Source organism: Echinops telfairi, unplaced genomic scaffold (assembly GCF_000313985.2).
Source record: "Echinops telfairi isolate 266 unplaced genomic scaffold, ASM31398v2 ScPeMD7_25;HRSCAF=90, whole genome shotgun sequence".
NCBI lineage: Eukaryota > Metazoa > Chordata > Mammalia > Afrosoricida > Tenrecidae > Echinops > Echinops telfairi.
Genome location: NW_022103922.1, coordinates 2,865,851 through 2,881,375, shown reverse-complemented (window position 1 = coordinate 2,881,375; position 15,525 = coordinate 2,865,851).

Sequence of the window (15,525 nt, the reverse complement as noted above, 5' to 3'; positions counted from 1 at the left end):
GGGACCAGAGAGGGCAGGGGGGGTCACACAGGGGACAGGGGGACAGAGAGGGACAGGAAGACTCAGAGGACACAGGGGGACATACAGGTGGCAGGGGCACAGTTAACATCCCACCTTCTGCTTTCTCCCAGCTTGCACCAAATAGCCAACGTCCCAGCTGGAGTCCCCACATGTTTGTGAGGAGTTTGGATGCTCCTGTGGGCTGGCATTGGGCTGTTCCCCATAAGACCAGAGGTTCAAACCCACCAAACTTTCCTGGGGAGAAAGACGAGGCTGTCTGCTCCCATAAAGATTGACAGTCTCAGAACCACTCTCTGGGTTGCTGTGAGCTGAGGGTCTGGGGTGGGTTGGGTGTAGTGGTAAGCATGTGGGAGACTGGGTGTGATTCCCTACCAGGGACCTTCGGTGCCCTCTGGTCACTGGTCACTGGTCATGCCTTGTGGGGCTGACTCTGTTCCCGTGGCAGCCCCGTCTGTTTGAAGAGAGACTCCTGGTGGCTTTTACTTGGTGCAACACCCAGAGATGTTGTGACAGCAGAGCCCACTCCTTCCTTCCTGGGAGCCCCTCGTGCATGTGAACCGCCGGCCTTGTGAACTGCTTTGCACCAGGATTCTTTCACGACCTTCCCTGGACTCGTGTTGAATTACAGGACTATGGCGGACCCTGGAGGGGTGGAGCAGAGAGGCCCAGCACCCATCGGGCAGGACACCTGGCTCTGAGGCTCCCTCCGCCGTTCTCTAGCTGGGTGACCCAGACTTGTTTTTTTCTCTGTGCCTACCTCTGTGCCACCTGGCCAGGGTGGGCAGAGCCTGAGGGAGCCCAGGGGGCTGCCGGGTGGCGTGTGCCAAGAGCTGAGCTATATATAGCCCCCAAGGGACAGTGGCGGTGGCAGGTGGCACGTGTCCTCGGATGAATCACGGTTGTCTACACTGCCGGGAAGGAGCCTGTCTCCTGATGGCAGAACAGCTCGGCTTCAGAGACGGCCATGGGCTGGGCCTGGTCTCCCCACCGCCCAAAGCTCAGCTGTGCCTCGAGCCTCTTCCTCCCGCCAGCCAAGCATCCTTCACCTCTGGTCTTTGGGGTCCTCTGTCATTTTAAGGGCACCAGAGTCTTTGGGTCTCCAGTTTCCTGGATGGTATCTTTAAGGGGGCAGCTTGCTGGGTCCCACCCTCGAGTCGGCTCCGACTCACAGCAAGCCTCTAGGACAGAGTGTGGGGCCCACCCCTGTGGGCTTTTGAAGCTGTCCAAGAAGCTTCATCTTTCTCCCGAGGAGGCGCTGGTGGGTTTGAACCGCCAACCACGTGATCTTAACCCACAGGGCTCCTTCAGGACTCTTACACACAACACTCACGGCGACCCTACAGGACAGGGTAGAACTGCCCCTGTGGGTTTCCAAGTCGGGCACTCTTTACAGTCTTGGGAAGCTGCATCTCTCTCCCGAGGAGTGGCTGGTGGTTTCAAACTGCTGACTTTGCGGTTGCAGCTCAATGGGTAGCCACTAGGCCACCAGGGCTCCTTAAACTCAGAACCCACTGCCCCCGAGTGGATGCCAGTGCAGCTGCTGCAGAGGGTAGGCCAGAACGGGCCCTGAGGGTTTATGACACTGTCTTCCTTTGCAGGAGCAGGCAGCCTCATTCTTTTCTCTTGGAGCGGCTGGTGTGTTTGAACCGCCAATCTTGTGGATATCAGCTGTAACCAAAAACCAGAAACAACGCCCCCCAAAACCCCTCACTGCCATCAAGTTGATCCTGACTCCTCGTGACGCTGCAGGACAGGGTAGAACTGCCCTTGGGAGTTTCTTTCTTTCTTTAAAAAAAATCATTTTATCTTATAGCTCTTACAACAATCCATATATCCAGTGTAGCAAACACAATTCATACATGTTTAGCTCCGGACCTGCAGACAACAAAGTTGCAGTGGGAAATTCCCCAGCTACTCCCTGCCCCCAGACCCGGGCTATAAAACGCGCCACCTCTCACCTGGACAGCGTGACTTCTCGGGGCTCCAACTGGGGTACGGCGAACCTCAGAACCTCACCCGGGAGCTCAGGATGCTCCCGTCCCTTTCTCTGCTCTCCCTTCCCTCCTGGAGCTCTGAACTAAACCCTTGAAATGGTTTTCTACCTTTGCCTTCTTTCTTTCTTTCTCTCTTTCTTTCTTTCCTTCCGTCGCCCAATCAACCTCACAATACAGATGTTGCCATCATTGTTTTCTAAACATCTACTTTCTATTCCGTCCTTGGGATCAGCTCCTCTTTTCCCCTCCCTCCCACCCTCGTGACCCCCTTGATACATGATAAATTATTATTGTTTTCATATCTTGCATCGTCCGATGTCTCCCTTCACCCATATTTCTGTTGTTCATCCCCCTGGGGGATTCTGCAATCGGTTCCCCCTTCCTCCCCTCCTCCCCCACCTTTCCCCTACCCTCCTGGTATCGCTACTCCCGTTTCTGTTCCTGAGACCTGGAGTCTGTGTGTCCTGACCTCATAGCTGCACCTTGTAGATGCTCTGGTCTACCTGAGCTGACAGGCTGCACTGGGGTCATGATAGTGGGGCGTGAAGAACCCTAAAAGAACCAGAGGAAGACTGTGTGCTTCATCAGTGCTGTACTTCACCCTGGTTGACTCATCCCTTCCTTGTGGTCCTTCTGTGAGGGGATTGTCTACAGATGGGTATTGGGTCTCTGCTCTGACCCCCCCTTGTTCTCAACAGTATGCTTTTTGTTTTTTTGGGGTCTTCTGGTGCCTGTTACCTGATCCTGGTGCCACCTCATGATCTCACAGGCTGGTGTGCTTCTTCTATGTGGGCTGTTGCTTCTCTGCTAAATAGCCGCTTGTTTATCTTCAAGCTTTTAGGACGCCAGATGCTCTATCTTTTGATAGCCAGGCACCATCAGCTTTCTTCACCACATTTGCTTATGCACACATTTCGCCTTCAGCAATTGTGCCAGAAGGTGAGCACCACAGAATGCCAGCTTATTGGAACAAAGTGTTCTTGCGTTGAAGGAGGGCTTGAGCAGAGACCCAAAGTCTGTCTACTTCCTCAATGTATTGCCAGATAAATATATGTACGTAGCCCAATACCTCTATTTTTATGAGTTAATATATTTATGTAAGTGCACGCCTATGTTTACACCTCTATCCATAGCTTTCCTTCCTAGATCTTTCCTGCTTCCTTTTACCTTCCTCCTGCCCCACATCACACTCGCCCTTCTTCTGCCTCTTGCTTTCTCCTCTCCGCTAGTTTGCTGTGATCTCTACGTCCTCCTCGTTGTTGATCTTAATTCCCTAGTCGTTCCATGTCTGTGGCTTTGTTTGCTCACCGCTCCTTTTCCCTGCCTCCTCCTCCTCCCCATGAGTCCCTCCGGAACCTTTGGCCCTGCTGATTTCTCCTCAGGCTTGCTCCCCAGGCCCATCTTATGCAGGTAGGCAAACCACCAACAACAGAGACAAAACTAAAGATTGAATAAAAAGAGTTTCTGAAACGGTAACTCTTTACGAGAGTAGAAAGCCTCATCTTTCTCTAGGGGAGCAGCTGCTGAGTTTGAACCACCAATCTTGTAACCTTGGCAAATCAATGCTTCATTCCCAAGGCTCCTCCATGACGCAAGCTACAACTCCCAGCCCCTGAGCCCAGGCCAACTCACAGCGACCCTACAGGACCTGGCAGAGCTTCCCCTGTGGGTTTCTGAGACGGTCACTCTTTACAGGGATAGAAAGCCTCGTTTGTCTCCCGAGGAGCAGGCTGGTGGTTTTGAACCACTGACCACAATACCACCAGGGTTTTAGGACCCTGAGATAGTCACTCACCAAGGCCAGCATCTCCTCCGGGTTTGAGGGGCCAAAGTTGCTCGCTTGGGGAGCATGGGCGGTGCTTGCTGGACGCGCAGAGCAGAGTGTTGGCCGCAGCGTCAGCAGGGCCGCAGCGGCAGGTGATGACTTTGCACCAGCAGTGGGAATAAGGGACGCAGATATCGAACCAGAAGAGGCAGCACACAGCGGACACCAGGTCAGGTCCACTTAGGAAGGTCAAGCAAGCCCAATGGAGATTTATTAGGACCCTTACGAGGCGAGCACGTTGGCCGGCTGCGAAATCAGCGTTGTTAAAACTCAGTGTGTGTTTTCGTACACGTTACCATCCCTAATTAGATGAGTGATGACAAGCAGCCTCCTTAGAGAGCGGTACAGAGGAGGCTTAATTGAATCTGTGAGAGTTCGTGTTTTTAAGAGTCTGGCGTAATAAACACTCGAAAGACCCCGGTCGTGAGCAGGGGGACGGTTTGTAATACAGGCGCTGTCTGCTCCTGGGCCTTTGTAGGATTTTATAGCCCGAAGGAGCTGCTGGGAGTAGTGGTGGTGGTGTAGTGCTTACACATTGGGCTGATCACCCCAAGGTCAGCAGTTCGGACCCACCAGCCCACAGAGGCAGTGCCACCGTGTCCTTCAGGGTCGCTGATAGTGGGGATCGTGACTTGGTGGCTGTGGGCCACGCCGGCGCAGCTCTAGAAGGTGCCGAGCTGGGCACTCCGCTCTGGCCGTTTGGCTGGGCCTTAGCCCCTCCAGCCCTGGGCCTCCTCTTTCTTGGGTGGAGGTTTTGCTTGGCTGGCATTCACCCTGGAGTCACACGTTCAGAACGGGACGGGGGCCCAGCGTCCATGTCAGCCGTTGACTGTCCTGCTAGCCCGCTGGGCTGGAGACGGCCAGAGCTCGCTGCATCATCTCTCCGCCTCAGACGCTGGATCCGTGGTCCTGGGGCCTTGGGGTTGAAGGCTAGCACCAAGCTGGCTTGTTCTCACAGCCCCACAGATAGGCCTCCTCGGTCAGTCTGTCTGTCTTGTCCTGGTGCTGTTTGTGTTCTCCCAAGCCCGCTCCCTCCCTCTCTTGCTCTCTGCAAGCACCAGCGTCCAGCCACATGCAAGGTCAGGGGCAGCCACGGTAGCACAGCCACTCTGCTCACAGAGAGAGGAGCCGCTGTCAGGGTGCGGCCGGTCTGCATATCCACGGAAGACCTCCTTTCCTCCCGGGGCGGGGCTTCAGGTATAGTAATGGGGCTGGCCCGGTGCCATTGGATGCCCGCGTGCTGCTGACAGTACAGAGGTTTACTGTGGACCCAATCAAGGGTGGTTTCTCCCTGGGGCAGAGAGAGAGGCCCAGACCCTCTGGGATGTTCTGAGCCCAAGGTTCTAGTTCAGTGGTCCAGGTGGGGAGCCCCCGGGACTTACTCAACAACAGCCTCTCTGGTTGGGTGACCAGGAAGTGGGCCACGTGATGTGTAGCCCCGGGTCTGTTGTCACCTACTCTGTCCACTCAGGACCTGGTGGCCTTTTTGAGTCTGATGACAGGGACCCTTCTGAGGTTCTGGGAAGTTGACTGAGTTCTTCCCTCCATCCCTGCCACTCCCCCCCACTTGGGAAAGGTCCCGTGGGTGTGCAGGGCTGGGGGGAACGAACGCTAAGCCTTCAGCCGGCTCTCAAAGAGGGCTGGCATTTTCTTGCCCTGTACGGGGGTTCCTCGAGAAATGGGTGCCCGTATCTTTCCTTGCTCATTTGCTGCTCAGATGCCTCTCGGCTTTTCAGCCCGTCTATTTTAAACTTCCATGATCTCTAATTAGCTCTTTGAGATAAAAGCCCATTCTTGCCGGTGAATAAGCGCAGCCAGGACCTTTCTGAGGATGGCAATTACACTGCTCACAGTCTCCTCCTCCGGCTTCTAGCAGCAGGGCCCCCATTCCTTCAAGAAGCCCTTCGGGATCATGTGCCAAGGCAGCGGGCAGGTACCCCTGTCTTCGTCCGTCCATCCATCCGTCTATCCATCCTCCCTTGCCCACAATGGAGCAGGAGTCTGTCCCTGGCAGGTGCTGGCCCATCCCTCTTCCTCTGACACCGGCCCCTCCCTTGTCCTCCTGAGAAACCTGCTCACCTTCACCCTGGGGACACACGAGGGGAGGAGGTGGGGGGACGCACTGGCAAATTGCCCCTCCAAGCACCACACCACCCTGATCCCCCTGCCCCCTCCTCTGGCTCAGGAACCCCCCTCGAGCCACCTGGGCAGCAGCCCCTGAGCACCTGGTGGGGCTGGCTGCTCGCGGCCTCTTCCTGCAGTTCCAGGGAGCCCAGACCCGAGAGAGGTGGCCTCGACCTTGCCCTGAACCAGCGTTGCTCTGATAGTGCTCTTCTTTTCAAACTACCTTTCTGCCAGGGCATGGGGTCTTTGAGGGACCCTAAGTCCTGGTAACCACCCCCCTAAGGGTGCCTGTCCCCAGGCCACACAGCAGACCCTCTCCAAGGCAGGCGGGGCCTGACAGGGCTGGGGAGAGGAGGGGGGAGAAGCTGGGGCCCGTGGGGGCTATGAGGGCACCACCTTCCCTCTGACCGTCACTGCCACCGCCCCCCCAACCCCAGACACCCAGACCACAAGCACAGCCAGCGAGGCTGCCAAGACCTTTCTCTGAGCCGGGGACAGTCCCTGGTGGAGTCATGATTATTTGTGGGGCTGTTAACCTCAAGGTCAGCAGTTCAAAACCACCCGCCGCTCCTTGGGAGAAAGATGAGGCTTTCTACTCCCATGAAGAGTGACAGTCTCAGAAACCCACAGGGGAAGCTCTACCCTGTCGTGTAGGGTCACTGTGAGCCAACACCAACCCAATGGCAGCAAGTGTGGGTTGAGTTTAAGGAGGGATGGTGCCACCACCACCCTCGGGGGGTGATGCACCAGCGTCTGTGGGTCCACTTCGACCCTCCAGCTTTCTCTCTCTTTCCTTTTTAAAAAGGGACTCATATTGTGACTATTCCACAAAAGAAAGGATCATCAAGAACCCTTAGCTCCCCTCCCATGCCTACACCACAGATCGGTTATCCCAGAGCCACAAGCTCAAACGGGTCCAGGCATCTCCAGAACCCATCCAGCCAGGAAGCAGATGTGGAGAGAACATTGGGCAGGACTCTGCTGGTCATTGACCCCTACTCCCCCGGGCTCCTGGCCTCCCCCATGGCAGCCCCGTCTGACGAAGTGAACTTTCACACAATGGGGCTTCATGACCACGTCCGGGTGCCTCTTGTCTGCCGTTGGGGGCATGGCAGACCAGGTGAGGGCAGGGCTCCTTCTGCCCACTACTGGGGTGCCTGTGGCAGGGGGTGATCTCAGTAGAGGGACCAGGACACAGATGGGCACCTCACATCCCACCATCGGGCTTCCTCAATGGGTCTGTGGACCTGGCCAGGACCCCAGCACCGACCACGCGCTGCCCCTGGCTGCTCCCCCTGCTGAGACAGCAGCTTTGGCCATTGACCTTCTGCACCAAGCAGCTCTCACTCTGGGTATTGATCACAGGCCACCCAGCAGGATGCTCCCAGCCGCACCCGGCTCTGGTCATCCACCTCCCACCTCGGGGTGTCTCTGTCCTGCGACTTCGACCTCCCCCGCCCGCCCTGTGTGAGTTGGTCTGAGGCCTCCTAACTCAATCAACAGCAGGAAATTGGATCAGGGTGCAACTCGCTGCCCCTCTCCCAGCCAGGGAACGTCAGAGGCCCCGGGGCATGGAGACCGGCTCCCTTCCAGAGCCTCGTCTCCCAGAGGCAGATGGTGAGCTCCAGCCGGATTGGATTTGCTCTCCGCTGCCTGATGTGCTTGATTGTGGCCGGTGGGAAGCTGCCTGGTCCAATCGTTAATTTGCCCCATCAACTCGGCCCAAAGCTACTTACCTGTAAGCAGAGATTTGTGCCGAGGAGACAGCTGGGTGTTGGTCTGGTGGGCGGTGGAAAGTGCTCCTGGCAAAAGAAGCCCCAGTCCCTTTGCCCCACAGGCCCCTTCCAGGAATTGATCCTAAAGACTCACAGGCAGGAACACCGTGGGGTAGGCGTGCGAGTGGAACTTGCTCCCTTGTCACTGGCGCAGAGGAGCCCTGCTGGCTTAATGGTTATGCTTTGGGCTGTGAACTGCAAGGTCAGCAGTTTGAAACCACCAGCCACTCTGAGGGAGAAAAAGGAGGCTTTGCCGTTAATCTTAAAGCAGTGGTTCTCAATCTTCCTAGTGCCTCGGTTCTTTAATACAGTTCCTCATGTTGCGGTGACCCCCAACCATAACATTATTTTCATTGCTACTTCGTCACTGTCATTTTGCTACTGTGATGAATCGTCATGTAAATAGCTGATAGGCAGGGTGTATTTTCATTGTGACAAATTCAACACAATTAAAGCATAGTGATTAATCACAAAAAAACAATATGTAATTGTACATTGTGAAATATTTATTTCTTATGACAAATCAATGAAATTTTGTCTTGGAGCGTGGTGTAGCGTGGGTAACAGTCTTCACGCCGGGTACTCACACGTAGGCGCATCTGCATGTGGGTGGACCCACCTGGAGATGGATAGAGGAGCGGTGTGTTTTCTGATGGTCTTAGGCGATCCCTGTAAAAGGGCTGTTTGACCCCCACAGGGGTCACGACCCACAGGTTGAGAACCGCTGCCTGGCAGTTCTAGTCTCGGAAACCCACCGGGGCGGCTCTACCTCGTCCTGCGGGGCTGCTGTGAGTCCGCATCGACTTCTTGGTCGTGAGTTTGCCGTTTGTCTCACTAGTAGTTGGAGCCTCAAAGCCGACAACAGCCGACTCCTTCCTCTCGGAGCGGCTGCGGAACAAGCCCAGCCGTCCACAGGGCCACGGAGAGCTGCCAGGAGGACAAGGCTCTCTGGTTTAGGCTGACTTGGGGCACCCTGGGAGGTGACTGGTGGTACCCTCTGTGGGGACAGTGAAGGTGGACAGAACACAGAGAGGAGGGTCAGAGCAGGTCCCTGCCGGCCCCCTGCCAGGTTGCTTCCCTGGTCCAGGGATGGGTCTCCAGGGCAGGGGGACCCTAGGGCCAGAGCCAGGAGACCAGGAGGGACCGTCAGTGACCAGGTGAGGGCAGGGCGGTGGTCATCAGGTCAGAGTGCAGACGTGCCTCTAGGACTGCCTTTCCCAGACTGCCTGAGAGCTGTGACCAGGGAGGGACAGAGGCGTCCCCCACTCTGTAACCACTCAGCAGCGTGGTCGAGGCGAGAGCTGGGGTGGGGTGGGGGGCTCCAGCTGCCTTCTCTAGAGTGAAGCTTGGCTTCACCCCCACCCCCCACTCCCCAGGAACATCCCGGGACCCTTCAGCCAATGGTCACTTTTCCATGAGAGCCCTGATGGGCAGAGGAGGAGTTGTTTTCTGCACTTTACACATGGGTAAACTGAGGCTCAGAGAGGACCCCTGGTTCATCTGGGGACCCACAGTTCCAAGCTTAGTTGAATGCATTGCTGCTCAGTGTCCTGGGCTCTCTGTGGGCCACTGGTGGGACAGGTCACTGGTGGGATAGATCACTGGTGGGCGGGTCACTGGTAGGGTGGGGACACTGGTGGGATGGGCACACTGATGGATGGGTCACTGGTTGGGTGGGTCACTGGTGGGATGGGTCACTGGTAGGGTGGGGACACTGGTGGGCAGGTCACTGGTGGAGCGGTCACACTGGCTCTTCTCCGCCCGTTTCCTCCCACTTTCATTCTCATCAATCCCCCTCCTTTTCCACTGGGTCTCAAGAGTCTGGACACCCTGTAAGTCCAGCTCCTGCCTCCCCGTACAGCCATGACCATGTGTCTGGGAGTCACCCCAGCCTCGGACAGCCTCGTAACCCATAGTGTCCAGCTCCAGTGGCCTTGCTGGCCTGAAAAGAGACTGCAGGGGTGGCCACATGTGTGTATGTGGGTGAGTGAGTTACTGAGTGACTGAGTGTGAGCCCACGAATGAATGAGTGTGAGTGGATTACCGAGTGAGTGTGAGCCCATGAATGAATGAATGACTAAGTGAATGAGTGAGTGAGTGGGTGAGTGAGAGAATGGGTAAGTTCATGAATGAATGAATCTATGAGCTAATGAGTGGGTGCGTGAGTGGTCCATGAATGAGAGAGTGAGTCTACAAGTGAGTGAGAGTGAGTTTATGAATGAATGAGTGGGTGAGTGAGTGTGTGGGAGTGAGAGTCTAGGTGTGTGGTAAAGGAACTCGGCACCAGCCCACCGGGCCCCCGCCTCCAGCCCACTGAGTGGACCTGACCCCCCCTTCTTGAAGGAGCAGTGGCTCAACCCCCCTAGCCCCTTCTTGCTGCTCCCCAGCAGCAGTGAGGGCCCCCAACCCAACCCAGGTTCCTGCCCTGGGGGTTGGGCTCTGTGGGCAGCCTTCAGTCCTGGCTGTGCCCTCTGGAGCTGACCTCCCAGAGCAGGGGTCCTTAAACTTTTTAAACAGGGGGCCAGTTCACTGTCCCTCAGACCCGTTGGAGGGCCGGACTACAGTTAAAAAAAAAAACTATGAACAAATTCCTATGCACATTGCACATATCTTATTTTGAAGTAAAAAAACAAACAGGGCAAAAACACCCGGCGGGCAGGATAAATGTCCTCAGTGGGCCGAATGTGTCCCGCGGGCCATGGGGTGGGTTCCTAAGGGAGCACTGGGAGCTTAGCCCCCTCCCTGCTTGGCACAGGGTCTGTGGGCTGCTCTGGAAAGGAAGGGGAACCCTGATGGGTGCCTGTGCTCCCCACTTCCAGCAGCCAGACCCTCGTGCTGACCCACTATGGCCGCTGCCCAGACATCTGCCAGCCATGGGGTGCCTAACCCGAGGGTGGTTTCTGAGTCAGACGCTGGGGTGGGCGTGGCCTGCTCCTCAGGGCTGAGTCACCACAAGAACCCGCTGGAACCACAGACCCTGACCCTCAAGCCACAGGCTAGGGGTCCCCCGAGGCCCGTTCAGTTGGAGGGTGGGGGTGGCGAGCTGCCAAGCTCTCAGGGCCAGGGCCCAGACGGGGACCCCGAGGTCCTAGTGGCCCTGACCCCAGGAAGCCTCCGCTGGGCGCTCAGCAAGTGAATGGGGCTGGGGTCAGTGCCCAGGCCAGCCTGCTGATCCCTCCCTCAGTGCCCAGTGGGGAGGGGTCCCCTCTGCCCTGCTGGCTGCAGCCTCTGGGGGCTCACGTGGCAGAGGCGGGGGGCGTGCAGCTGGGGGCTGGCAGCGGAGCGGAGACAGCTCCGGAAGAGCAAAGGGCTTATTAAAACCCGAAATGGGTTCCGAATGAGGTCAGCCTTCGACGCGCCTTGGCGGGAAGCCAGCTGTGCAGCGCGTTCATCTCCTGACGGGGTGGTGACGCCCATGCCACCCTGCCGCTGGTCCTCCGAGGGCCAGCCTTGGGAGGGCAGGGAAGAGCAAAAGAGTTTGGGTGGAGGGGTATCCCACCCCCCACCCCCTGACCCCTCATCACACAACACCCAGTGCACCTCACCAGCTTCATCCCACCACCAGTCCCCTCTTAGCACCCAATGTCATCCCTCTCAAAAGACCCCACCCCACCTCTCGCCCCCTCACTCCTCGCACCAGCCCCCAGCCCCCTCCTCCTCCCTCCCCCTCCTTACCTGCTCACAGCACCCCACTCCATCTTCCTCTTGACACTGCACCCCATCCCCCTCGCTCCCCTGACCCCCTCACACGCTCCCCATCCCTCAGCCTGGGGGGTGGGGCTGGCCACCCCCGCTCCAGAGGACACAGGCTCGGCAGTGACAGGAGCAGTGCTGAGCACTGTGTTTCTCGGGGCCCAGTGGCTCATTTTCAAAGTCCTCCACAGACGATTCTGCCCAGGAACCAGCTATTGGTTGGTGCCTTCCCACCTACTCGGCAGGGTCAATGGCCAGCATGGTCAGGCCCTGACCTTGGTGCCTGCCACCTCCCCACGCACCTCCAGGCAGAGCAGCGCCTGGGGTCCTCGGTGCTGTGCAGCCTTGGGTGTGCTGCCGGGCCTGAGTCTCCCCCTTCAGGTAGAAAGAGCAGCAGGGTGGACCCTTGACCCCAAGACGGGAGACGGGTCTGCTCCCCACACCACGAGCACCTCCTGTTGCCTGCGGTCATCTGTCAGAAATGAGACAGGGCCAGTGGCTACACTGGAGAGGAGCCCTGCGTTCAGCCTGCTACAGAGAACCCCAAGGGCCCAGCTCTGGTCTTTGCTGGAAGGCCACTTTGCTGATGTCCTTCCCCAGGGGCTGGTCTCTCCGGACAACATGTCTGTGTGAGTCTGCGTAGACTAGAGAAACAAATCCACCGAAACTCATAGATGTATAAGAGAGAGTCATATATAGAGGGTAAGTGTACATTCAGAAAGCATCCCAACCCAGTGCTGTCCAAGCTTATAAGTCCGACTTAGCCCATACGTCCAACACCAATGTACAAAGTCCTCCTCCGTCTCACAAAACACATGCAATGATGCCGACTGCAGGAGGAAAGCCCAGTCAGTGAATGTGTAAGCATCTCAGCGCTGGCAGGGGTCTCCACACGGCTGCTCCAGCACCCAGGGCTGCATCAGGGTAGGTCCATGTGGCTTCTCCTCAGGGATGACTTGCAGGACGTGAGCCTTGCCAGCTGAAGCAGGGAACTGGCTAAGGCAGCTGCACCCTGGTCCAGCCATCAGAGAGTGAGACCCGAGAACTAGAAAGGCGAGGCTCACCAAGCCATTTATCTCTCCGCCCTTCAATGATCCCCACATGTGTGTATCGGCCAGGTTGGCACCATGAACCTGAACGCTCAATGTCCAAAGCATGTAAGATGAAGCCTGGATCCTTGCCTCCCAGGAGCGCTCTGGCCGGACTTTGTCCAGGCCAGGTTGGTTTTCCCTTTTGCAGTCCATGGTACTTTCAGTATTCTTTCTCCAGCACCACAACTCCAGCACAACCATTCTGCTTCAGTCTTCCTCGTTCAGTGTCCAACTTTCACGGTCCCGTGAAGCAAAGGGAAATGCCGTGGCATGGGCCAGGCCCCCCGTAGTCCTCAAAGTAACCCCCCCTTGCCTTGCACTACCCTAAAGAGGCCTGTGCAGCAGATGGACCCAATGCAGTGCATGTCTTCTGACCGTCTGACGGCGGCTTCCACAAGCACTGAGTGTGGACCTAAGCATGACCAAATCCTTGACGGCTTCAGCCTTCTCGCCACCGATCATGATGGGACTTAATGTGTCCAGGTGGGAGGATTCGGGCTCCTCGATCCTGGGTCGTCGTCCACACTGAAGGCCGCCATCCTTGACCTTCATCAGCAAGGGCTTCCGGTCCTCCTCGCTTTCAGCCAGCGAGGCTGTGCCACCTGCATGGCACAGGTGGTTCACGAGCCTTCCTCCAGTCCTGGTGCCGCACGCTGCTTCATGGAGTCCTGCTTCTCTGGCGATTTGCTCGGTGCACAGATTGAATGGGCATGGTGAGAGGACGCAACCCTGACCGCACCTTTCCTGATCATAAACCAGGCAGCGTTCCGTGTTCTGTTCCCACAACTTCCTCCTGACCCACCTTCAAGCTCCTCACGAGCACCATTGAGTGTTCTGGGATCCCCTACTTCCTAGGTTATCCACAGTGGATTGTGGTCCACACAGCCGAAAGTCTTTTCATCGTCAACAAAATATAAGAAACATCTTTCTGGCGTTCTCTGCTTTGAGCCAAAATATAGCTGACACCAGCAATAGTGTCCCTCGTCCTGTGGCCTCTCCTGAACCCGGCCTGAGCTTCAGGCAGCTCCCCGTCAATGTGCTGCTGCAACCATTGCCGGATGATCTTCAGCCAAATTTGGCCTCTTTCTGATATCAGTGATACTGTTCGGTAACGTGACCGCTCTGTCCGGTCACCTTTCTTTGGAATGGGCACAAGTATGGGTCCCACATCCTATAGAAAAACAAATGATAGATTAAAGACAAATATAACCCGTGGAACTGTGAAGATCACCCGTGGCAATACCGTGACAGACCTAGGGCGCAGATGCCAGGGATGAGCACACGTCCAGGGAGAAACACCCCCCACAGAAGCCACCACAGGACCCGGACTTGCTGAAACGACAGCATGTAGATACATAGACATCCACGGAAGAAAACACAAAGTAACACTAGGGGCGAATGGGCAACAATGTATCCAATAAAGGGCTGGTCTCTAAATCTGTAGACAACGTCAACACCTCGCAAGAAAGACCCTAATGACCCAGTGAAAACACGGTAGAAGACATGAGCCGACGATTCACCCCAGAGGGCATCCAGGTGGCCGAGAGCCCTCTGACGCATGCTCGGGGTCACCCGCTCCAAGAGGAATATGTAAATGAAAACAACCAGGAGGTGCCCCCTGCCTTGGGCACTCTTACGGAAAGACAGCACCATGGAAAATAGCCATTGCTGGCGAGATGTGGAGAGACCGGACCGCGCAGACTCTGCTGGGGGTACGGCACTGGGGAAAGTGGCCGGGGGTTTCCTAAGCAATGTAGATAGAAGTGCCAAGTGACCCAGATTCCTCCACACACACACACACCCCAAATAAGAAGGAAACATTAACAGATTTATGCACGCCATGCTTATCTCAGCGCTGTACACAATAGCGAAAATATGGGGCAACCAAAATGCCCCTCTGGGGAGTTACAGATGGATAACCGCCCCCTTCTCAGACACCCACACAGGCACGCATGCAGTGGAATAGTATGCACCCCTGAACAACCATGATGAGGCTGCCACGTCTCGTGGCATGGATGAATTCGGAAGGCACTTCGCTCTGTGACGCCAGTCCACCCCCAAAAGACAGACAGACAGACACTGCGCGAGACCACGATCATCAAAGAGAACAACAGCAAGTGAAGTGGTTTTCACACTGAGAGGAGCAGACGTTGACATTCACAGGGAAGGGGAGGAGGGAGAAATAAAAATGAGTAAGTGACTTCTGCAGAAACCCTGCACGAAATCTCAGAGAGCCGTTTGGCGTCGCCCCCTCGAGCCCTGTCACCTGGTCTGGTGGCGGCGCTGGGGTCTCGTCTGGGGAAGGGGAGTGTGCATCCACATCGCCAGGCCCTGGGGAGATGCATAATGGGGACCAGGGCCTGCGCTGTCACCGCGGCCTTCCCAGGACCAATGGGAGCCCCTCTGCCTGCTGCCCAGCGGCACTGCACGCTGTGGTCGTGGCTGCCTGGGAGCCTCACCCTGAGCCCGCGTGGGCCTCTGGAGCTGACCTTCGCCATCAGAGGAGCTAGGGACACGAGCAGGAGCCACGTGGGAAAGCCTTGGAGCACCAGCACTGACGGCTGAGTGTCCGCAGGCTTCCCCGTGAGGCCAGGCCCTCTCCTGACTGCCTGTGGGCACCCTACGGTCCACCCCAGCAATGCACCCACATGCTGCTCCAGTAAACGACCCCACAATCTGCCCCCAGCATGCACCTGTATGGTCTACCTCACAAGGTATTGCATGCAGCTGCCAGCCAGTGATGGCCTGTCATCTGTCCCCAGTCCCTAGGGTGCATCCCCAATATTGCCCAGGCTCCCACAGTGGACTCCCCAGAAGTACACCCTCAGCCTGTCTCCAGCCCGCCAAGGTATGCCCGCAGCAGTGCACCCCCAGTCAGTGCCTAGCCCCCCTCATCATGCACCCCCTGACAGTGCACCCCCAATCTGTGCCCAGCCCCCAATGGTGCACCACCAGGATTGCACCCCAATTGTGCCCAGCACCCCGGGAGCACCCCCCCCAAC